The 26,871-nt window shown below is 33.2% G+C and overlaps 1 protein-coding gene across 2 annotated transcripts in view; it reads right to left on the bottom strand.

The window, feature by feature from the left end:
• LOC135841648 (uncharacterized) overlaps positions 1-26,871 on the bottom strand; it is a 70,618-nt gene that overhangs the window by 28,664 nt on the left and 15,083 nt on the right. The window lies entirely within an intron of this gene.

Below are 26,871 nucleotides of genomic sequence, written 5' to 3'. Positions count from 1 at the left end.
GCACGTAATTCTTGCAATCTCGATCCATCGTTAAAAGGCTTAATGAGCATTGAAAATCACATTATGAATCAATCTCGTATACGAAACGAATACAAAAGAAAAAAACAGCTGATGTGTACGAGTAGGTAATTTCAAAAATTAACTTCATCAATATAGCACTCGATGTGTGCGGTCTGTTATAAACAAGAAAATTAGCTATTATAATTTTTTGCAGTTGGTCGCTCGCAGCTACTATACTTACGAGAACCTCGTATTTTACCACCTTTAAAAATATATGTACCATAAATTTTCACCGTAGGTAGGTATATTTTTTTTACGTTTCGTTTATGCGAAAGTATAGTTTGAATAGGTAAAAACCAGAGAACTAGATATGTCACAGTCACACTGCGAAATATTTTATCGACGTTGACGTAACATAAAATATATTTCGACTGCCAAAATTCGTATTAGAATGCAATCATCCAGACGTAGGCTAGGTTCTGCTACATTGTTATCCGGGTTCATTGACTGATCTCATAGTTGAAAATTTTCCAAAATTGGTTCACATAAATGAAGGTCACATAATGTTTATACGCCAATGCGACACCATTACCGTTGTGTGAACTCGTATTTACAATCTTACTGACATTTTACGGATTTCTCGTTCTTTTATAAATGATTATTGCTTTCCAACTTGGCAAATGAAGAAACGTTAGCTGTTTTTCAGGGTCATTTTTCTAAAGCTTTGAGTACTTACAGAGTGTGGTTTTATTATTCACTAATGCTGATGGATTAAAAAAGTTCATTGAATCGATTGCAATACATAAATAATGGGATTCGTAGATACATACAAGATTAGTGAAAGTTAATTGTTGTTCGTGCGGATTAAAATTGCAATTATTTCCCTTCAATATTTATTCTCTAACAATTCGAGTCTATATAGCACCTGTTAATTCGAGAAGTGAAAAACAATGTGAAAACCAAATTTCAGTTTTCATTTTTTAATTGACTAAAATACCTACCTAATCAACAGAGGAAATTTTAAATTAAAAAACAATGTTTAGAATTATACCCGCAAGTTTAATCGATCAAACAGGTTGCAAGGACGGTTAATCCAACTTCGTATGCGTTAAATTTTATTTTAGGACCCATTTTATGGATTTTTTTTCTGAAAATGGGGAAATCTAAAATTTGCTGAAGACTTCAGAACAGGTTCAAAACCGCAACTACATACTAAGTTGATAGGGGAGGTCGAAAATAGGATATAGAAGAAATTATTTGAGCTTCATGTCTGAATTTGATCAAATCTTGAATTTCTGACAGAAAATTAACCCACATTTTAAATTTTCAAATATTTTCAAAAAAAAAATTTTGGAATTGAATATTTTTTCTATTTCTATTTTTCAGGTTCAAAAAATTTTTTGTCGATTAGGATGGCTTTCCAGGAAAATGAGAATTGATAAACGCAACACATGTCTATTGTTTACTGGGTTAAAAAAACGAGATCGAATAGATAGATAAGTAGGTTAGGATTGATCGTGAAAAAAGTCAGATGATTTTGACCAAATTCGGTAAAGACCTTCATTTTGAGTTGAAAGTGTCTCAGCAATTTTGTTGGGTCCGGATGTGCCCCATGGGTGCTCAAAGAGGGAAAATTTTCGAAAAAATCTGCTGTTTCTTCGGTCTAATCCCTAATCAACTTGTTTTGGAAAAAATGGCTTAGTTCCAAAATATAGTAGATACATAATTTGAGATTCGGGGTTGACCAAGGTCATTTGTCATCAAAATTCAAAATCACTTTTAAGGTTCTACTGAGCGGTTGAAAACTTACAAATCGCTTAGTTTGGAGGATTTCTTCAGCATGAGACCATCAATGGCATTCACGAAGTTTCAATACCCTCTTTTAGATAGGTACCTTATAACTACGTTGGTAGGTTAGGTACGCACATAAATTTTTGTAAGTTAACAGTGTAGAGACGCCTTTCACCTAATAAAATGTAAGGATAATGCAATTGCTAAGTGACTAGGCGCCACACTCAAAAAATTTCTCTTATTTGATTGACTCAGTATTCAATACTTTTACACTGTTCTCTACACAATTGGTTTTTTTTTCAACAATGAGTCGATATCAAAAAGGGAAAAAAGGACACCTATTGCTAAGGGTAGATACGGTTTAAATAACAATAGCCATAATACCTACATATTAAGTATTTGTAGCGTGAATTTCACATTACAAGAGCTTACAGGAATTAGAAGCAAGGTTATTACTTTTTACTGCTTTACAACATGAAAATCATTCAACAACTTAACACAGTACACTCAGTCCCTCACACATACAGACGATTTTTTTTCCTCATATCAATAGATCATCGAGTCTTGTTGATAATAAAAAGAAATGCATCGCACCAAGAAGAACAAAAAAAAACCTTTGAAAATACAGCAAAAAAAACTTTAAGGTTCATGTCGCCAGCACCACCCAAGTAAGTAAAGTAAACTCATATTATCTCGATATCGAATTTGAAGTTGAAATGGTACCTACTTATTACTTGTAAAAAAATGTCGGAGGGAGGCCTTCTCCCAATCAGTCACATAAAACGTATTTATCTTTACATACAGAATACATCAGGGTGAATTATAACGATGCACCATCCACTGGCTGACATCAGCTTTTGGTTGAATTTTACGTGGGTTGAGGTTACGAGTACCTACATGCCGCCATAGCATTATTCAAGTTGTTACTTCACAGAAGGAATAGGAAATAGTTGTCTTAATGAATGCAATAATGCACTTATATTCACATTAATGTTGTATTTCAACTTTTAAATTCGACACAGGATATTCGTATGAATTGTATCGAAATACCTAATCGACATTTCAAGGCGTTAAAAAATTGATGGAAATTTGTTTTAAAATGTCAGTTTTAATAACATGCAAATTTCATGCAACACGTGAGATCACAATTGTTTCAGGCATGTCACGTTTTGCACAGCAGAATAATAAATTTTGTAAATGAAATAATTATATTGGCATTTCATTTGGTGAAATATAGATTAGCAAGATAATAAATAAAAACCCAACCTCAATTTCAATGGAATTTAGACAAATCTTATTCTACTTGAGAATTATAATACATAAATTGTGTGCGATACATCTCCACGCGTCTATACCGTTTCAGCAATTCAACTATTTGACATGGTACCATATTGCAAAAAATACGTCGTACACCTACAGATCATGTATTAAAAAGTACGAAATCGGTATGTTTCTTTTGGTGGTCGGAAAGGAGGCAAAACAATTTTAATAAGCAAGTAGTTGAATCGTTTAATCGAACTAAAACGATACCGCCTCAAGTTGCCAATTCAAATCATGCAAATCTGCTAAGTTCTATTAATTCAATGTATTACAATAGCATGCTGTAGGTTTGATTTCTAATAACAAGAGGTTGCGAACCTGGTTTACACCTTTAGGTGATAAAAATCTATACATTTTATAATTGCTAATTGTTTTACAGATAGCGGTAGCTTTCTTGATTTACAGAAGTAATCAACCAATAGCAATATTATACGTACCATAAAATATTAATGGTCTTAATGAATCGCGTGTGTCGTTATTTTGATATAAACAAGAAACTCGCCAATGATGATGATTAATTTTTCATTTCGCACGTATTTCTGCCAGAGGAAATGATTACCTATTCTATCACCTATCAATGTTGTTGAGCTTGCTGGTAAAAGGCGCGATGCGGGGCGTTGCAAAAGACACGTTTAATAAGTTGCATATTCTATCGCCTGAAACGAGTCAAATGTTGGAGTATTTATGAGGCGGTCACGTATGCAATTTATTAAACATATCCTTTAACTCGGATTCTTGTGTTAGTGTTAATGATTTAAATATTCACCTACACCCAAGTACCTGAATTAATTTTAAAAATTTATTTCTCGACAATTATTGAAATTTTTTACTCATTTTTTTTTATTCGTTCAAAAATATACTGTCTAAGGTCGATGAAAATGAAAGTAGGTACCTGCGTATAAAATAAATATGCAATATTTTTTTTTGTAAACGATGGTATTTTAAATTTTTGTTTAACCTTCCTCCTTCCCCATCCAAAAAATCCAGACAACTATTCGATTCTCCCTCAAGAATTCCTTAAAAAATGTAGAAACATATTGAAAATTTGAAAACTAAAAACGAAATTCAAAGATCTTTTCATCAACAAATAAGCAACAGTATTCGCACAAATAATGTTCTTTTCATTAATCCGGATAGTATTTAATTCTATGGTTAAAACGAGCTAATTTCCATCGCTAACGAGGTGATCGAAAAAATTTACATACATGCGTCAATAAATCCGATATTAATTCCATTGAAAATATGAAAACCAATCCTCTAGCAGTCATTCGAATTTCATTTTATGAAAAAAATTGCCATAAACAACCAAAATGACTTGAACATCCTCTTGGTAACTTATCGAAGTGTATGTACCTAATACCCATACTCACTAAGCATCGAGTTTTCGTTCATGTGCTGTAATACGAATCCGAAGTATCGATAAATTTTTACATAATGACGCATTTTATCACAAATCGCACTTCCAAGTAAAATCTGACGGTATACTTGAATCACTACATACATTATATCCTCACGCGTTCTGTGTACTCCTGGCGAGGTGAGATATTAATTAATGAAAAGTCGTGGTCGTGGTACGAATATTAATTAAGTAAGTCGGAGCAGTGAATGGAAGTACCCATCGCTGAGAATAAATACTGACTGTGAGAAACGTGTTGTTTTTCAACAGTTAGTGCATAATTCTTGTATTTTAGAGTAAAATCAAATGCTTTTTCTATCTCTGATTGCACTATGAAATTGGGTTCGCAAAGAGAAACTATTTCAGATACATACAAACAAAACAACCTAATCACACCATCACATCGTCCCATTAAACGGTAGACACATAGACATGAGATACTGGACCAAAAATCAACGGAAAATTTTGGCGACAGCTTAACTAATTGATACATTACCTACCTAGGATACTTGTATGGTACATCTATTCCTTTCCAGTTCCTGACTCAAATTCATTTAATAATTTCTTAAGATATGATTCTACCAATAGGAAATCACCTTATTGAATATAAATACTGTACCGTTTTTATTATGCAATTGATCCAGTTTTGATAATAATTTCTTTTTATGCATACTTTGAATGTATATACCTATGTAAATATTATGTTGTCTTTAGTTGTAAGTTGATACTGTTGAAATATCCTACAAAACGAATTCACAGTATCGTGCACTAGTAATACGTAACTAGGTAGGTGCTAGGCTTTGATGTTGCTCTATTCATAAATTTTAAACGCTTAGTGTACTTCCATAGGCAACTAGGTATGTGTTCGTACAAGGTGTGGTTTTATTAAAAGAATATTTTGGTGTGATTTTACGCCACGATAACAAACCTCCACACATATTAAATTTCTCGATTAAAACTTTTTCAGATCATCCGGGCCAGATAACGGATTTTACTTAGCTACAAATACTTATGTCTGCAATTAGAACTACATATTATATTGTACCCGTTGATACTGGATTCTTCAACATCATCAAAATTATTGAGACTGATGAAATTCCAACACAAAAAGTTCCTTCGTCAACTCGTCGTAAAACATTCCAAATAAAAACTGAGTCTTATCTGATGGTGGTGGGAGGTTTAATTCTTCAAAATACATCCTGAAAATTGTAAAAATGGATGAAAAATCGAATACTAAAAAGATTCCTATATAGATTGTAGCAGCCCAATTGCACATTTTGGAATTTAAAAGTTTTTTTTTTTTGAGAAACTTGGATATCATTTGAAATTTCATCTAGCTACCAGTTACTCGATTTCTTCATCAATTTATACAATTTTTGGAATATTTTGGAAAATCGAAAACTGTCAGACCCTCAATTTTCTTTTTGAACAGCTAAAATTTGATTTGAGACTGATCTATGAGTGTCCATGCGTGTCCATCAGGGTGTTTTTTTTTAAATTTGATGAAGCATAATAAAAAATTATGGTCGAATTATATCAACGAGACGTAAAAATGATTTAAAATGTTTAGATCAATGTCAAATCTCCCTATCCCCGGCGAGAACTCGAAGTTTGAAAATTTTGAAAATTTTTCATAAGGCTACCAACGTTTTGCAATTTGTTTTCAGTTTTTTATTCAACTAAAAAAAAAAGATTGAACATTGAACCATTTGAAAAGTATTTGAACTTTTTAAACTTCGAGCTCTCATCCTGGAGTTTGAAATGTTGTCTGATTTTTTTCTACGTCTTGTTGAGGTATAATTTTGCTACAATTTTTTGCTAGATTCCATCGAAATTTCAAGAAAAAAAAAATGAAAACAATCGAACATAAATCTTAAACAAAAATTATTACAGGATTAAAGGTGACTATAAATGACCAGAAAATTTCATTTCCTAATACATAGATATGTAAAAAAAAGAGCAAAACTTGCGAGGTTAAGTACATATATTCCTCCTATTACTACGAAAGAGAGAAAATTCCCATTTTTTTTCAATAAAGGCATACTGATAATTCGAAGGAGAGGGGAGAATACATACAAGGTTTGAAGTAGCATCTACGTATTCGCCTTTAATTCTGGCACTCAGCTGGTCTCTTCTTTTTAAATTTCTAATTTTCTTGAACTTTTCAGTACCGGTAATGTAGGTAGGAAGTTCCAAAAGGGAAGGATGAGCGTGGGCAAACGAAAATTTTTAGGTGACAAGTGTAGATGTAGTCTGGTTATGTTTGGACCCTGGAGGCTGTATGAATAGGTTGCCTCATTAGAATTTTAGAAAATTATTAAAATGAACACTTGGTTTGAACTCTACGGCTGGAAGTGGAGTGCTTCAACAAAAATTTAATGCTATTTCCAACATTTCATCATTGAAAATACAAATTTCAATTTTTTTTTTCAAAAAGATTTTTTTGATCAACTTAAATGGCCTTGAAATGTACCTACATATTCATTTTAAAAAATTCTCTCGACTTCACTCCTTTCTGTAAACCTGTGAAGCGACTAGGTACTTCTGTCAGTTCTGTCACTCGACAGTACAAAAAAAATGTAATCCTCATAATTAGATATAACCTGTCTGTGTCTATAAATAATTTTGTTTCAGCAGCTTCCTTTTCACATACGTAAGTAAGAGGTAAAAATGTGTTGGAACGAGAACTAAAACATGCTTGGAGAGGAGAGAATCGAGGAGTTGAATTTTAAACAGCTGTATCACAAACCAAATTGCTGTAAATTGCTTTACATGATGAAATTGGAATTGTTCGAAGATGAGAAATTACCTTGCATGATGAAATCACTTAAGTAGCGTTTACGAATTGCCGAAAATGATGAAATGATTCGATTACCTACCTAACTGTTTGTGGAAAATGAAAATAATTAGCTGCTCGTAGTAGAAGTGATTCACAGCTTCCTATAGAGGTTTCAATTTATTATGTACTCAAGTAGGTATGCACCACACTGACCACAGAAAATAATTTTGTAAGTATCCATTTTCCAAGTTCATATAAAATATGTAAGGGAGGAGATTCATTGTTTTGAAAAATTTGCTTCCAAGAGAGAAGAGCTGACAATTATAAAAATCATTTAGAAATCCATTCCTGAAAGTTCTCCTCTAAAAAGTTTGATTCTCAAAGAAGTTTTTACATTTTTATTTTATTTTGTTAGAATTTCTTCCATTAAAATTTCACTGTTATAAACTGAAAATAAAAATGATACTCCTAAGTACATAAGTAAGTATGCCAATAGGATTCAGTAATATTAAGTACTAAATAAACACATCCGATTTTTCTGATTGAAATTCACGTGAAAAATTTATATAAAATGTAAATTACTTCGCACCTTCTGTCTCTTTTTCTATTTTCTTTTATTTTAGACCAGGCATATTTATAATCCACAACACTATGATCTCGCAAGTTACCACTACGGATGATAGTGTGAGGAAATCTGCGTCTAATTCAGGTAAAATTAGTCCATATAGAATACTGAATAGATTATACAAATAATAAATTGCCAGTAGTCGGTATATAATGTGGATACATGTGGAGAGCATAAATAAAATAAATGATGCTTTTAAAAAAAGTAGAGAAATGAAACACTTGTTGTTATATAGCTATCGTACTTCATCATTTCCAAGACGATTAAAGTTCAACACTCATACATATATGAATCATCGCCGGTTATTTCCAAGTTATATAAAATCTAATCTCGAGGAAGTTTCAATGTCTCTGGTCGCGATCAACATAGACCTACGTTATACTACAATTCACGAGAGCAAAAAACGAATAAAATTTGGCATAAGACAGCAGTAGGAAATATTTATTTTACGTATAATAAAACAATAACTCGCTAACGCGACTAAAATTGATGGTTTTTTCGTATGATAATTTTTTATACAGATGGGCAAGCTATTATAGGATTAGACGGTTATATAAGAGCACACGTATTGGAGAAGCGAAAATAACGTAAGTCGAGCGATGCAGAAATCCGCCAAAACGTGTGAATTTTCGCGAGGAGAAAAATCTGCGTCTCGATGCGATAACCTAAATGAAAAAACTGGATTTTGATCTTGAAAGTGGCGTGATTCGAACACCACATCCCCCAACCGCTGTCCTATGATTTGGCACGAGTTACAAACACTGATAGAATTATGACTTAGTTAAGACTTTACATATTGTACCGTCAGCGTTACCGTGACAAGTTTCAACCTCACAAAAAGCACACCCGTACGACTTGCCAAACGAATGGCGAACGACTCGTCTCAAGAGGTACTACAGGTACCTAATCTCGACAACGTCTGGAGACGATCGCACAGCAACATCCAGTGGCAGTATCCCAGTATCAGTATCAGTCAGTTACGCGCTATTGTTGAGAGCACATACACGTACTTGGACTTGCCTACTTCTCTCGTTTCGCTGACGATGGGACTCGTTAATCGTTTCATAAAGTTCACCTTAGAAAATTACCAAGTCGTTTAACGAAAACCGGTAAAATTTGTTTCATGTTCTATAAATCACAGCATTAAGCAGCCGCATTTGCCTTTTAAACCATAAAGGATTTTCAGCGTGATGCGTTCATTTTTCGTGAAATTAGTTACCTATGTCTCATATTATTAAGAATAACTCGTAACTGCTACCGCCATACACTTTTTTTAGGTACCTATAGAAAGACATAAGGCATTGGTAATCACGCTTTTAACCATGCATGAATTTGCTCCCATGTCTACTTTTACGTTGCCATTACCTATGTAGGTATGTACTTATCATACAGGGTACGCAAAAATATCGAGTACCCCAAAGAAAGTTTCTTATTATGTAGGTTGGCAAAGTCACAACGTGAAAATAGATGCATATGATTGGTGGAAATTATCGCCTCAGTCCAATAACCAATCGTGTGCCATCATTATTATCATTGAGGGGGGGGGATGAGGTGCAGCCAGAGCAACTTCAGACAAAAATAGAGAAACCGAAGCCGGAAGTACGAAGTACCTAATGGTATAAGTAAGAATTTTATAAAAAATTCTGCAGCAGAACATACCTGACACTAGTAAATTTTTTGAAACTACCAGCAGGTCTCCAAATATTTTTAGTAATCACTTTTTTAAAAAAAACAACAATTATTTTAGGTAGGCGTTAGTGCCTCCTGCCTACCTACTTAATTATCATATAGTACTATTACATTTTTTTTCTTCTTCACGAAGCACATCACATCAGTCTTTTTCTCTGAAACTAATATTCTCTGCTGCTTTCCAAAAAAAATTGTATTTGTTCACGTTTCTGATTTTTGAAATTGAGTACAGGGTGTCATCTGCTGAACTTATAAAACAAATTCTCGTCTTCATCGTGACTTTTTATTTATTTATAAATAAATCCACTTGCTTACTTACCTACCTATGTACCAAAGGTACCTATTTATTTTTGTAAACGATATTTTCGTTCTTCATGCAAATACCTTTTTGATTGAACAGATCTAAAAGTTGAGTACCTACCTAATTTACCATGTGATATTTCAGAACCACCAGGGAAAAATCATACCAAAATAAGCTTCAGAGAATTGAAAGTAAAGTTTTTGGAAAATGAGAGGCTTTGAAAGCTAAAATATTTTTCTAAAAGAATTATATTTTGTGGGTAATGAGTATACCTAATGAAAACAAAAATAAACCTAACCTACACAATGCAAAATTTAAAATATTTCTTGGGAAGGTAAGTAAGTAGATTAAAAGGCGAAATATCTTTACATTAGGTAGGTACCTATGTAAATTATCTATACAGTTATTCGGCATTATCTTTTAATATTCAATAAAAATAATAAAATAAATTATTTAGTGACCCAAAGTTGACACTGACAATTTTTGGGGGCCACGCGAACTTACAGAAATAAAAATAGATGGCTCATAATGAATCAAATTATAGATTACCTAATTCCTCTCGATAGTACATTCAGCTTCAGAAAAACTACCTCACCAAGAAAAAAAAAAAAAATTAGGCTACTAGTTAAACATACAAACACGAACACCTGTAACTAAGTATTATAGTAGGTAAGCATAAAAAACATTATTTGATTTATTTTTAACTACTAGCAAATATCAAAACGAACAAAAAATCTCCGAGCTTATCCCAAATTTTAAAAAAAATACAATGTAAAAAAATCACCATTAACGAAACGATTCAAAAACTGAAAATCTGTTCGCTTGTAAAATTAACGAAGCGCACATAAAAACGATGTTCAAATGTTGTTATTACACGCAAAAACATTAGCGTACTCGTATCATTTTCTACACCAAAATAACTGGTGTTGGTGTATGGATTTACTGTCTTCACCTGAGGGTAGGTTCAACTTATAAAATTAATCCAACAAACCATATTTTAATATTTACATGTGTGCGAAAAAAAAATGGGTAAAAACTGAAAACTCTAAATACGCAATGAATCGACCGACAGCCTGTGTCGACGTCGTGTACATATGAGCTGAAGCCAACAATTAACATATATCAAATTAAGTACTTTACGTACAGACATATAAATTTGTATTCGTGAATCCCTGCCCTTTTTCTCACACGTGGTTTGTGGTTAGGAGTAGTAACACCGCATCTGTTTGGCTCGTGTTTACTACCATCATTCATATTTACAACTTGTAAACGTATAATGATCATTTAGTGAAATAGAAAATTATTTAGAATATATGAACTCGAATTATTTTTTTCTCTAACCCGATACACATACAAACTCGTGGACGTAATGAATGAAAATGAAGGGTTTTCGCAAAACAACGATGACCCGCAACGACGAAGGAAAAGGCAGCATTTGAAAAAGGTGCGGGGGTTCTTGTGGTTACGTTACACACTATAACTATACGCTCGGGCTCGATGCTACGATTGAGATAATTTTCATACACGTTTTTCTTCATTGGTGGTATGTTCTTTTCCGTAAATAAGTATTACTAAATCGTACACGTGCAAATTATTTACGCGAGACGAGTATATATCCTTCTGGTTTTTGACACATCGTATAATTAACATGACGGCAGGTAGCTATTATCGTAGGTACTAGGTACCTACTTAAAAATAAATTGTCCTTAATTTTACATCCCACTGTACCACGCATCAGACAACTGCTTCGAGATACGCTCACAGATGCGCCTCTTGTGACCGCCGCGCCGACCGTCCCATTTTTTGGATCTTTTACATATTGAGTGAAGCTTTCTGCTTCATATCCAAATCTAAAGAAAAACTCGTCGAAAATTAAGCATTGGAATATTGGAGAAGAGAAGTAGGGTGGGGGAGGAGAGTTGTGGTGAGTATAACGGCTGGAATGATGATAGAATCGAAGTGCGTGAATTAATGATATTATATTATTTTATTCAGTACCTTCCTAATAAAGATTTCATTTTCGAATGATCGATCACTTTCAGACACGAACATCCATAATCGCTTTAGATCATAAGAGAAAGAGATTTCCAATCCATGAAAGACGCCTATCTATAGATCAATGTAGACATAGGTAAATTATAAATGCACAATGTCTTAAAACATCTAGAGTCAAGCGTGTTTTTTTTTTTCAAAAAAAAATTTCGTATATCAACGAGGGACGTCTTTCAGTTTTATCATTTAACTAGGAATCATGAAATGCAATATCGTGTTCGGGAGTGATTTACATAAATTATTGGCGTTTAAATGAAATTTACAAGATTTCAAGGCAGGAGGTGATTGTAACTGTGAATTTCATACCTATACTACAAAAATTGTTTATATTGATGTCGCTATTGTTGTAAGTATCTATATTATATACCTTCATAAAATATAGAATCGAAAGCTAACATAATATAGTCAAATCAGGCATATTTTCTCTCTGAGAAAATCCAGCAGTACGAAAACATGTTGCAAGCCTTCACAAAGGTCATTTAAAAAAAAAATCACTATTTTAATATTGTAGGTCATTCAACCAAATCTTATTCGGAGAAATGTAGGAAGAGAAAATTATACGTAAGCACTAAGCACCCTAAGAAACTGGATCGTTTTGAACCGGGAAATTTGAATAGAGATGGAACTCAAAAGTAAAGACCGTGGCAATAATTTCACTCCCCCCCTCCCTCTCGAGACAATCCTCACGATTCACCAGTTTTAAAGAAAACTGACACAGTACTGACGAAAAATATTAACAATTGAAATAAATTCAGTGATGACCACACATGCTAATACTTTTTATTCAAAGCTGGAATAACTTCTTGAATCTATGTCCAAATCAAAACTATACTTAATTAGGTACAGCTGAACTTAAACCTATAGAGCAACAGGGTGTCCAATAAAACTGCGTAACATTACCATACAAAATGTACACAATAATGTTGCCTGGTTTAATTGGGCACTACCTATTTATAATTAAACAAATTTTTTGGCGAACGTTTGATCCTCTCGGCTCGAATTGAAATTTTTAAAATTTGAAACATTTTCAATTTTTTCAGTTTAGGTGTCTTCTGACATCTTTACTGCTTGCATATGATCCCTTTTATAGGCTATTAGCAAAGTTCATTTTTGCCTCAAAACATTTGTTTTTTCTTATAAAATATGAGACCACCTAAGTACCTAAGCTGAAAAAAAAAATGAAAATGTTTCAAATTTTGAAAAGTTGAACACTTTTAGCTCGAGCTGGAGAGATCAAACGTTGACCAAAAAATTCATGGCCTTCGACTTTTTGCCAGGCTCGATCAAAATTTGAAAAAAAAGTTAAAAAACGACCCACCTTATTGGACACCCTGTACATACAGAGTTGGAGCACATTTAGTTGACATGACTTGAAATGATGTGAGATGTCCTAACTCGTAAATACGGGAGGAATAATCGGTATAAAGAAATATCAGGCAGATCTACAATGGATGAAAATCAGCTTTTAAGATCATGAGACAAATAGCAGCAGGTAGTCTACAGTGTTGAGTCATCAACATGTACACAGTAGATACAAACTACACGTACACACACAGCTAGAAATGACAAACGTATCGACGTGTAAACGTGAATAATGCCCACTTTGGCCACGTTACCCACTGATACAGAATTACAGACACTCAGACAGGAATGGGGAATGAGAAGCAGAAAAAATTCTCAATAATAATATGAATCAACGTCTACGAAACGAGTTCGCTGATGCGCGCGTGCGTTTGAATTCAGATTCATTGAGATGTTGAAAACAAAGTCAAAACCATTCCAGTTGTGCACGCAATATTACAGAACACGAACACGTGAAATATAGACATAGAGGACATCAATACCTACGATTACGACTGTAATAATACCTAGGCTTAATGTGTTGGTGTATTACTGTTCCTGACTCGCGACAAAGTACATAAGTGATCGCGTCTCACGTCAGACCTGACTAATAAAACGATAGGTATTTTGCATACTAAACCAATAACCAGACACTCACTCCAGGTTACCAGCACTACAGTGACATGAGTATAAACATCCTTGCCGTCGAATCAAAGTAGATAAATGAAAGATGAATTTTATCTTTCATTTATTACTCCGATATTCCGAAGACTTGACTAAACAGCAGGTAGGTAGTTATAATCAATCTATCCAATTTAACTGAAACAATGAAATGAATGCGTTGGTGTATCCCATTTCACCCTTATTTAAAGTGAATTCTTAAAGTTTGAAAACACGATTAACACGACTGTAAACCAGAAACACATGGGTATAAGTATCTATGTACAGTGTTGTTTGAGAATAAGGATTAGAAAAACCATCTTCATACCTATTTTGGGTTTGTTTGTATTTTGTCTTCTGTAAAAGATCAATAGTTTTGGATACACAACCTTGAAGTAGGTACTTATTCAATTAATTTTTACTTTTTTCTTGTAAAACTAAACAATGATTTTTAAAACAAAAAAATCTTCATATATAGGTGTGTACTAGAGCAAGAAGTGCAGATGATATGCATACAAGGTACCCTAATCTTGTTCTTGTAGAAAATTTCAACCAAGTACCAATATGATTCATCACGTGGATTTTACTAAATCGTCCTTGAATGAAGATTCATGCATAATGCTACCGGTTAAGTATAAGATAAGTGTACTGTATGTGAGTAGGCAATAGACATACTCATGTATTACGGTTCCAGATTTTTTCGATTCACCAGCTAAAGTAGTGAATTATTGGGTCAAAAAGTAAACGCCCATATATCTGAAAAAAATAAATTTTTTACCTCCTATGATGTTTAAATTGTTTATGCATGGCAAATAATTTTTTCTCAAGACATCTACTCGATAATCATTTGGGTAAAAAAAAGAAAGTAAAAAAACGAACTCATGATCAAGATGAATCAATTCCGAATTTTCGATCTATAAGTATTTCCTTCGCAGTTCTCCCCCTCACCCAAAACTGTTATAATGATGAAGTTACAACTATATTTTACATGATTAGGTGCCGTGAAACGATACCAACATTATACAAATATATAATTAGGTATTAATGATTTATAACGCAACAAATTGTGGAACAAAAAGTTGGGCATCGATTATACCTACTTAATCAAATTGGCCAAACTTATAACACGTTCCGAAATGCGAAACATTTGCATTTTCAAATGAGTATATAGATAATCATTAAATTATAATCATAATCGCCTGAATGAACACGTTTTGTTACATTCTAAATAGCTAAACGGAAGTATACCAACTCGTAATTTACGACTCAATTAAATCTATGTGTACTACGCGAAACCACACTTTGTAAATTCTTTTCCGAACATCAACCTACCCAAGAGATGAAAAAAAATCGTGTAAAAAATTTTCTTTGATCTTAAATCAGGAACCATTTTATAGGAGATTTTTTTCCTATCCGCTGTTTTTGGACGCTTATCTTCCCATCTGTTATGTAATTTTTTTGTAATAATAAATGACTTAGGTAGGTACACCTATATAATTTTTATGCAATCGTGTCTGTATATTTATATGATTAGCTACGCATAAAAACTGGCCAAAATGCGAAATAAAATTATGCTGCTGGCGATGGACTTGACCAATTCATATCAATGTAACAGTTATCAAAAAAGGAATGTCTACATCTAACCTAAATTAAACGGAAACGAAGCTGAAAAAAATGTTCACCTATTCAATCGAATATGTAGGTGACCTTTGATAGGTACGCAGTAAATATGAACTTGAGGAACAGGATTAATATGCATTATAGTAACAAAATGAAGTAAACTACAGATGGACAACTGTCATAAGTTAGGTACCTACCTAAAACTTTGTATAATGTACTTTCTACCCCCAAGTCAAAAAAAAAATACGTATTATACGTATGGGTACCTACTTTAAGTATTTAGAATTTAAAAGTTGAGTCGGAGTCTTCTACTGACATTCAAAATGTTATTTTATAAAAATCCATCACTCGCGATACAATTTTCATGTCTTTCAACATGCTAAACGAGTAAGAATATTAAACCTTTCAACTGCAACTTATTTTAAAAAGTCGATTTACTTACAATCATAAAACAATCATTACCACGTGGCTTAAAAACGAGTTCACTTCACGCTTTCAGAAACAAAAGCAGCTGCTCTCGTTCTTTCTCATTCATTTACCGTGAATTATTGATGCATTCCTCAATTCCAACGGAAAAAAGGATTGCTCTCGTTAAGTCGTTACGAACAAACATATCGATCGACAACTCCATAAGTTGTAGTGTATATTTTATGGTGGCAGGTAGGTAAGTAAATTCAACTAGGTACAAGAGGGATAAAACATCTCATACAAGATCGCTTGTAAAACTCAATTCCTTACATATCTCTTAATTCAACTTTCAATGCTATTTTTAACTTCATTTTTTACGTAATAACGGCTACAAAAATCCTTATTTAATTATATGCGTATAGGTACCTCTACCTACATAATATGAACTTATTTCCATAGCGTTGATGTTCAGACCAAGGTTCGATGAACGTTTGTTAGAAAGCACCCCTGCAATATTTTTCATTTATTGTGGCAACTTAATCCTCAAAACGTTTATTGCCAATTGTCCACGGTCAATGTTCGCAAATGAATGGTTTAGTATTATGGGTTTAGAAGCGTTTGGGTTTCATTTTGTTTTTATAGAATTTAAATTTTACCTTTGTAGCCAAAACAAATTGTGTTTTATTTACGTAAAATTTTCTAGGGCAGTCATACTGAAAAATGAAAGGAGACAAAATTTGAAAGAATTTAGTATAAGTATCTAGTACCTACCCTATCTAGTAGATAATCGTATTTTGAGAGCGAGGAGAGGCCGAGGGTACAATTTTTGAATAAATAAATTATTCTAAAATCAAAAAACACAGATTAAAAATATAGGTAGATAGATAACTATCTATTATCTATAATAATCTTGGCTATTCTCGAAATTTAAAAATTATGATAAAAACCAAGTCTATCTATAGGTATTGGTAATCACTTTAGTTTTGGATGGAATTTTCAAATTTGCTTTCCACAATTCCACGTGAATGAAATTATGTTTAAAACTATCAATTTTTTATTTTTATTTTTATTTTCTTGGGACTACTCGATATAATTTCATCTGTGCTGTTTTTGAAAACTAAAACATCTATCTAGTGGACTTTAGGACATGGCCATTTTCTCCCTGTCTATGGATGCATCTATCATCTCTGAGTAACAAATTTAAATCCCCACCCGCAATAAATATCCCTACCTAGACCTACCATACGTCCTTAATCTGCAGCCTACAGGTGAGCTAAAATAACTTGTCTTTGCATTTATCAGTTGTATACCTTCTAATGCAGATATAAAAGTATTTAGAATATAATAATTTTGCTCATTTTATCAGGTAGGTATGTATACCTAGCTATAACAGTAAGTGTTCACATATATCAACTTATGAGTTAATTCTCATCAAATGCGAAGATTTTTCAACGGATAGGTACATTTTTAATAAACCGTTCCTTTACATCTTTTATAAATTGGCCGGCAAATTATCATATTTTTTCTGCATTATCATCGTCGATAAATTTCCAAGTTGAAATAAAAATTGTAATCTAAAACAAGCAGCGCTGTTGTTTATCAGAAATACGGATTATGTAAATAAAAAGCACCGCTAGCGAGGAACTGCATAATTATGAGTGGACGTGCTCGCAGTCTTACAGCATTTTCAATTGCGATTATGCACGCGTATTATAATTGTCACTTTGGAAGAATATGTTTGTTGAAAATTTACCAATTTGATTAACTTCATGATGTTTATAAAACGACCTAATGCGCAACTCTGGCTTGTTGTTGAGGTCGTAAAAAATTTTAACAAGTATCATCTTCGCACACCCATCGCATAAAATTACCAATCGATAAAAGACTATTTGATTACATAATATTGCACCTCCTATAAATAAAAATACTTAGTCGACGAATTGAATGGAGAGGGGAAATCGAATCGGGAAACAGAGAAGATGAAATAGAAATTTAGCAGGTTGGTCGTTATTTTCTGATGGGTTGGTTAACTGTTGTCTGTGTACCCACAAAGTAAGATGAGGAGAGATTTCAAGTAGGTATATGAAAAATGCCAACGAAGTAAAATATTAAATAAGCATCTAACCGGTAGCTTTACATTCCCATATTGAAAAATTTGCATCTCGTGTTCGATTTCTTTGATTTATTCCTGTATTTGTATTTTAAAAATAAACCAGGAAAATTTTAAGTACCTTACCTAGTACCTACCTAATACCCACTAAAGCGTAACGGCAACGGCCAATGATCATTTTCGCAAAAATTTGAAAACCTTAAAAGAATTAGGTAAATAAAAGCAAAAAAAAATTGTTTAATAATCTTACTAGGAAAGAAAATTACGTTTAGTCCAATTCGTTCCAAACATAAACTAAAAACCACGGGCTTATGAAAATAAATTCCTGTTTTTCCCAACATTGATAGCTGAAATATAATATAAACTCTATTCGTAAACATTAAATTTAAACTTTCAGAAAATTAAGACATTCAAACTTCAAATTACACTGAACGATAATATCTACACGTAAAATGAATGTTATTTCGCTGAAGAGCTTTGAACTATCGTTATGGTACTTAAAAACTGGCAGCACGCCACGCTGTGGTCAATCATTCAACAACCGCTACCTACTTGTCGACACTGGAATGAAGGAATCGTTTGCCCTTGATATAGTTGATATTTACAATTAATTGCATTAATCATTTTAATGGCTGCAATTTGGTTACAATATTGATCAATTTTTCTGTTTTTTTTTTTCAAATATAATAGAGAAATACATACCTATTTTTAAATATGCCTCGTGTTCTGGAAAGCCAAAAAAAGAGAATGAAACGAAATCCTTCATCATAGCAAAATTTTATTTGAAATGCTTTTAGAAACGATTTTGATAGCTTCGAACAATATTTTTAAACGTAGGTAAGACGTATTGAGAGTCAAACTATTCTAACTTACACTGTTCGTGCGACAAATTTATCTACTTAATTTTTTTGAATAATCTCAGTTTTCTGATACGACCAATTACACGCGTAATGAAAAATTTAAAAAAATTGAGTATTTGAAAAATACCTATCCAATGTCTGTAAATTTAGAAGAATTTTCGGTCATCAAGTTTGAAAAGATTCAGAAAGTGGAATCATTTATTTTTACTGACTGACACTAAATTTTCGGACCTTCAGAGGCCAAAAATGCACAACTTTTCAAAAAATATTGTTATTTTTATAACCAAGCAGCTTCACTCGGGGCTATCTCCTTTTTATACCTTCAAAATAATATAAAACAATACAGGAAATCGCTTTATGGCTTTATCGTATATCTACCTGATGTCTATTATTATTTTCAAATGACATAACTTTTCGACCACCTTTGCGATGATGTGAATATTGCCCTTGTGTAGTTAAAAGATATGTAATTGATTTGAGTACTTTCCTGGATGAATCAATTATTGATTCGTCTTAATCGAATTTCAATGTTTCAACGACTATTCATTATTCCATTCGTAAGAATTGAATTTAAATTGACAAATGGGTATCTTATCACAGAAACGAGAATTACTTATTGTAATAACATACTCACTCATCAAGATTCTGCGTCGGATAGATCTACCAGAATGCAGCCTTGTAAGTAAGTATGTTAAAATGCATAAACGAACACTACATATTTTGAAAGCGAATGTAGGCCCAAAAAATACACGCATAATGATTTAAAATTCCATCGAAATTCACGGACACATTTTCATTCTAACTTGTCAACGATGGATAATAAAAAAGTTTTGTAGCATCAGATCGAACACGTAGGTTTACGTACTTGGGAGAAATTAGACATGCCTAATAAATTAGTAAAATCTTCGTCGTTGCTGAGAGAAAAAGAGGGAAAATGCATTGGTAATTCGAAAAATAATCACCTAATTAACGTCACCTAATGGTAAACGTGTAAACGTGATGAAGGTAGACATATCTCACCATCGCGACCATCGAGCTCACTTACCATAAAAAGACATCAAATACATTTTAACAACTCCAACTCCCTCGATCATCACCAAAATATGAACCATTGAATTCAAAATAGCAAATATTCGTCGCGGGCGAACATTGAACAAGTTTACTTCATAGTAAGTAGGTACGAGAATAGGTAATCTTCAATTTCTCCAATTTGAGCAAATTAAAAATAGCTTGACAATTTTATCATTTCTCGATTTAGAAAATATATACATTTGTAACCGAAAGTCATTCGTTGCTTCTGCTGAATATAGGTAGGTATACCTATAATAATATTTTTAAGTGTGAAAATTATCACACGTGTTTCGATTTCAAACTCGTGAAGGTTTTTCAAAAAGATACGAAACATTGAATCTAATAAAATGATGCAGAAAAGGAAACAAAAAAACATTTAGATAAAATACTTAGAAACTGTGAGTATTATAGGTAAATGAGGGGCCTGGTTCCAAAACTCACACTTGGCAAAAATAGCTAGAATGAGTTTGATACGGTTTCGGATAGAGGAGAGCGCCCTCTATAACCCTACAGTATCACTAACTCGATAAACGTTATGTTCGGCTCAGAATCGCCGTGCAAAGCGAGGAGTTGGAGTCAAAAGTCACACTTGCCACTGGCAACTGTGAGTTTTGCACAAACTCATGATATTTTTGACCTGATTGATTTCGTAATTTTGATTTTTGAGTGTTGTACGATATGTGTATGTCAACGTGTGTAATAAGAAGCTACTTAACATATTTCAACTTTCATAATTCTCAAATTTGAAAAATTGCATTTTTTTTGATTTTTTGATTTTTTTAAAATGCAAAATTCAACATTAAGAGATTGTTGTGGTTTCTTGTAGAAACAAATATGTTTTGGTGTTCAATATACCATGATATGACCTTCACTAACCCAAAATTTGAAAAAAAGTTCACTACTCGCACTATAAAACGCGAAAAAAGTCAGGTTGGAGTCAAAACTCACAGTTGCCATTTTCAATCATCTGTGCAAACTATACCACGGCATGTCGCGTGCTCGAATCACCTTAAAACGATGAACCTACCTCTATACTACAAAATAAAATCATTTCCAGTTCAAAACACTCGCTCATTGCCGCGCCACAGAATTTTGCGGTTTCTGAAAAAAGTCCTTTTTAGAAAGTGTGAGTTTTGGAACCAAACCCCTCAAATGTATTTGACATTATATTCAACCATAATCTTCTTTACGATACATATAAACGACGTTGAAATAATAATCAGAGCCTTTCTCGATTTTACATCGCTTTAAAAAAGTGAATCCATTCTATTGATTGTAGCATGTAAATCATGATGATTACAGAATTTTCCATTATGTATACATATGTAAATTCTCGTAAATAGTTAGGGTACTTCCACATATACCTACCTCATTGACTAGGTATATACATATAAAAATAAAATGAATGCAATATTAATACTTAATACTAATAGAGACATGATTTGAATGATTTATTAGCAATTTACCTTCTAAAATCGCCCAGTTATGCTGTCATATTGTAGCTAGGCGTTTATCAACTCTTTTTTTTGAAAACCAAACTTAATGTTTGTTCGAAGGTTATTTAATACGATTAAGAAAAAGAACAACTTGTAAATAAATTTGTTGTATTATGAGAATAAGGTACGTAGGTACGTACAGTACAGTACGTTCAGGTGAATGAAAATAAATTTTATCCAATGCACAAGTAAGTACATACATTTTTTGCAAAACGTTAACCAGTATTCTCTGATTTCCTAAGATATTATATATTTCATAAATCATATACTCGTAATGAAGTAAATATCTACCTATTTAACATCAAACGTCGGTATTTATAAATAAAGGTGTAAGACTTTTGAAACGCAAATACGACGAGTAAGTAATAACCTGCCTACAAAAACCTCATTGAGCAAACTTCGCCCTGTTTTAACAGTTCACCTACCGTATTATTCATCAATTAGATTCGACTAGATTTATATCCAACAACAGAGAAAAACACCACGAAAGCTATAATTTCAAATTTCACAGCAGGATTCGTACATATACGTCATGTTCCTACATTATGGGTAATATGCGTGGGTCTGGGTACCTCTATGTTGTGAGGTAAGTATTTAAACCACATTAAAATCAATCAAATATGTATCAACTTATTAAATCCGATGAAATAATTATTTATTACAGCAAGAACAGTTCATTGTACTTATCTTTATACGTATAAGAAATTAGGTAGGTATTCGAATAATTTTTCCAAGTTTTTGTAGTCATATATATACCTCAAGAAAGTGGATCCAATTTTACTTTCATGTCTCTTACAGGGTGCAAAGAAACGTGATAGGTAGATACTTTCATTAATTTCATGTACTTAGGCAACAATTTATGAGACTAATTAAAAGAGTTGGGCTATTCAGAATCGAGAGAATCGAATGAGCATGATAATGAATTTTCCCCTGAGTCGTCATAAAAAAAAACTCAATTCTTGAAGACTATCGATTCTCTTAGAATTTTTGAGTTTTAGTTTTCGTTCCAAAAGATTGCCTTTGTACATCTAGATACTGAGCTGAGCTGACTAAAAAAGACAATGTATATTTTTTTTGGTTTGTTTTTTCATTTCCATTATTCCCTTCATAAAAAAATTGAAAACGCAAGCGACAAAACAATCAAACAATCGTATAGAGCACCCCACTCTTTAAGTAGGTAGTGCACACATTTTGCACGATTACTGTCACTTAAAGTTATAATGGTTGATCTCCATTAGCGATCATATTATTCTGTCGATTTTTCTTTCCAACCAAAATGATACCTCGCCTCGTTAAGAAAACCTTTAGACACCTACCGTAATTTTTATACATAACGCTACTACATCTTGAACTGAAGAAGAGGTTTGAATTTATTAGCTGCTGCACTTCTATCACGTACATTTGAACACCAACATGAAGAAGCCGAGTCGGCCACCCAAATACTTGACCAATGACACTTCGATGAGATGATCATTAGGCCTCACTTCAACGCATAGTCTAACTACGAGTATATTCAGAGATTTCAAGATTCTGTGATTCCGCGAGAGAATTGGAATGATTGTGAAATGTTTGTCAACAACATTTTCATCAATTGTAAAAAAATGTAAGTATCCTACCACCATTACAAATAATTCTTATCAACAGGTATTCTAGTTCAAAATAATAAATGGAAAATTTCAGCGCGTATATCAACATTTGAAATGTAAACATTGACTTTCCTAGTGAATATTGAACAGCGGTATTGAAAGAACCAGTTTTCTTCGCTTTATGGTGCATATTTTTCCGCGACTTGAAACGTAGTTTGATCTTTCGTGCGAAAAAAAAATCGCATACGCATTCCAGGTTAATTTACTTTGGAGATTTCCACTCACATAAATTTAGATTTCTCGTCACTCTGCATTTAAGGAGTTGAAAAAAGAAAAAAAAAAGTTTTAAACAACTGTTACAGTTTAAATCAGGCTTCAATAGAAGAGACTGCAGATGCAAGTCAGTAAATATTAAGTAAAATAAAAAAAATCAATTAATTCGAATTTTCACGGAATTATTGTAAAAATTGATGAATCTATTTATAAATTCCAATTCAATAGTCTATTAGCTGAAAAAAAGGCTTGTTTAGTTCGTTTTGATGGAAAATGCTAACAATAAAAGATCCTAACAACAGACAAAAAATGTACTAATATAGGTATCACCTATCTTAGTTGTCCAGTAGTAAGTAGGTAGTAGGTCCCGGTAAACACACCGAACGCGAATCGCCGGCGGAAATCGCGGTCGCGAAAATCGCGTTCGATTCGCCGGCGAATAGAAGGCAGAAATCGCAGTGAAAAAAATGAAAAATCTCGTTGCAAAAATTGTAGGCGTATCGCGGGCGAATAGACGGCGGAAATCGCAGTCAAAAAAATGAAAAAACTCGTTGCGAAAATCGTAGGCGTATCGCCGGCGGATTCAGCAGTGATATTTTCAACGCGATACTCGCGTTCTATCTGCCGGCGAATCGAACGCGACAATCGCGCTGAAAAACTTTGAAAAAAACACTGCTGAATCCGCCGGCGATACGCCTACCCGGTAAACACACCGAACGCGAATCGCCGGCGGAAATCGCGGTCGCGAAAATCGCGTTCGATTCGCCGGCGAATAGAAGGCAGAATTCGCAGTGAAAAAAATGAAAAAACTCGTTGCGAAAATCGTAGGCGTATCGCCTTCGGATTCCGCTGCAGAAAAAGCGGACATTATCGCCGGCAATTCGAACGCGATTCCCGCCGGCGATACGCCGGCTGCCAATACGATGATCGCCTTCTATTCGCTGGCGTATCGCGTACTATGTGTTTACCGGGTACGAATTTCGCAACGATCTTTTTCATTTTTTTCAGCGCGATTTCCGCGGTCTATTCGTCGGCGAATAGAAGGCGAATTTAGTAGAGTTCTTTTACAATATTTTTCATGCGATTTTCGCATTTGTTTCGCGTTCAATCGAGTGAGCATTCAGATGTTCTTACGCAAGCATGCAATAACGAGCAGAATGTTGTGTTTTTTTTTTATCTTTTCGTTCGTGTTTATTTCAAATTGGTTTTCTGGTGTTGAATTTTGATTAATTTTTTTGGAGTGATAACGAACAATTTTTTTTCGTGGTGTGTACTACATAGAATAAATTTTTCGGCGATGAGTCAGATTGGAATTTTTTTGCGATTATTTCTAATGAATTTTTTTTTAAGCAATTTTTGACACTTTTTTGTGATTTTTAAAATAAATTTTTCACTGTATTGATTCAAATTTAATTTTTTTATTCAGCTTGGAATTTTTCATGGTGATTTTGAACTGTTTTTTAGTGATGAATTCTGATAAATTTTTGATGATTTCAAATGGATTTTGTATGGTGACTTAGAATAATTATTCTAAATCTCCATAATTCAATTTTTGTGTTTTTGGTTATTTTAATAAATTACAATTGATGTTGTTGCATTCTTGTGTGAAGTGATTTACCCAAGTATAGGTACTTCATCGTTTTTTCTTTTGTTATTTCCTAGTTTGTCTTCCTACATCAGAATCAGAAAGCATTCTTCACTTAATTTACTCGTTATTTATTTTGTTTTCTTGATTTTTAATTATGTAAACAAGTAAATTACTCGTAAAATTAATTGAAGAATACGTTCTGATTCTAATGTGGGAGAAGAAACTAGGAAAAAACCAAAGCAAAACATCATTGCGATTATCGCCTTCGAATCGCGTTCTGATATCGCTGCGATTTCCGCCGACGAATCGCCTTCGAATCGCGTTCTATTTCAACAGCGATATCGCTGCGATTCCCGCCGGCGTATCGCCTTCGGATTCCGCTGCGGAAAAAGCGGACATTTTCGCCGGCGATTCGAACGCGATTCCCGCCGGCGATATGCCGGCTGCCAATACGATGATCGCCTTCTATTCGCTGGCGTATCGCGTACTATGTGTTTACCGGGTACTTACTTCCAAAATAACTACAAACAATACTTAAAAGGTAGGTAGGTATATGGTAGGTATGTACTTAGGTACGTAGGTAGGTAAAGGTACCTATGTACGAGAATAACTCATCTGCTGTTCATTATTGTGTCTTAGTGCCGATTCGACGTTTCCGGAAATTAGCATTTGTTACTCGGTTGATTATAGTTATAATCATATTTATAGATTTATACGTTCACGCAAATTATACAAATTAAAGAATTTATGACTGTCGACATCTCGACCTTTGAACTTTCTCTAACTTCTGGAAACCATCGTCTGTAAATATTACGTTTATGATGACGATTTCTATGAAAAAAAAAGAGAAAAAAACTTGCACGAGAAGGCAAAATTCTCCGAAAACTGCAGTAGATAGTAATTTTTTCTGTGAAAAGTTTTCCAAAAAAAAATATCTGTATACAAACATTGATAAAATTTTGAGAAGTTTTTAATCGAAATCAAGCAAAATGTATCGAACCAGTTTGAAATTCATAGAATTTTTGGCCGTATCTACATACACATATCGTTCATTTCTATCAATTTATTTTGTGTTTTTTTTCCTGAAAAGTGAATTTGAATTCCAGTTGCATGCCGAGACCAGCAATCTATACGTAAAAAGCAGACTGGTTGAAATTATGTTTGACTTGCGTACATGAAATGAATAAATTTTTTTTGGATTTCAAAAATAACATTGAGTAAAATCAATTTTATGATTTCCTGCGTGGAGGGAAAAGTGAAAAAAATCTCATTAAGTATATAGGTAGGTACCTATAATATGTGTTTGCATTATTACGCTCAGACACACGTACGGAACGATACAAAGTGAATTTGTACACTATAGACACACGTTAAAAGATAAACATACGAACTTATAACAAAAATATACACACGCTTAATGCATTAACTTGTTCCATTAGTTTGTTTATCTAGATATAATTTCTGTGTGTACCGCGGTAGGCATTGCAATAAAATTGGACAAATTGATAATTTGCACCAAGTTTACCGATATCTATTTGATCGCCAATGAGAAAACCGTTTTAGAGAAGTTTCACTATTATAAGTACCTATCTATAGGTATTCAGCCTATTTGTTTATCATCAGCTTTTCGTCGTGCTTTCAATCAACGATGTACCTCGATACCTCGAAAGTGTGCTTGTACATAGAACACATTTATTTTTTAAATTCTCAATAATTGCAGGACATTTAGGTGAGTATGATCGATAAACTTTGTATACCTACATTAGCAAGTAGCACAATACATGTCTATTCTTAATTTATTTATCTTCTTATCTCACTTCAAAGTAGCCTACTTAAGATACCTCTAAAGATTTTTTTAGGTGCCTGCCTATTTACATATTACCCAGCTCCGTGTGTACATATGTA

Source organism: Planococcus citri, chromosome 3 (genome assembly GCF_950023065.1).
Source record: "Planococcus citri chromosome 3, ihPlaCitr1.1, whole genome shotgun sequence".
Lineage (NCBI taxonomy): Eukaryota > Metazoa > Arthropoda > Insecta > Hemiptera > Pseudococcidae > Planococcus > Planococcus citri.
This window is presented reverse-complemented; position numbering and strand designations above follow the sequence as displayed.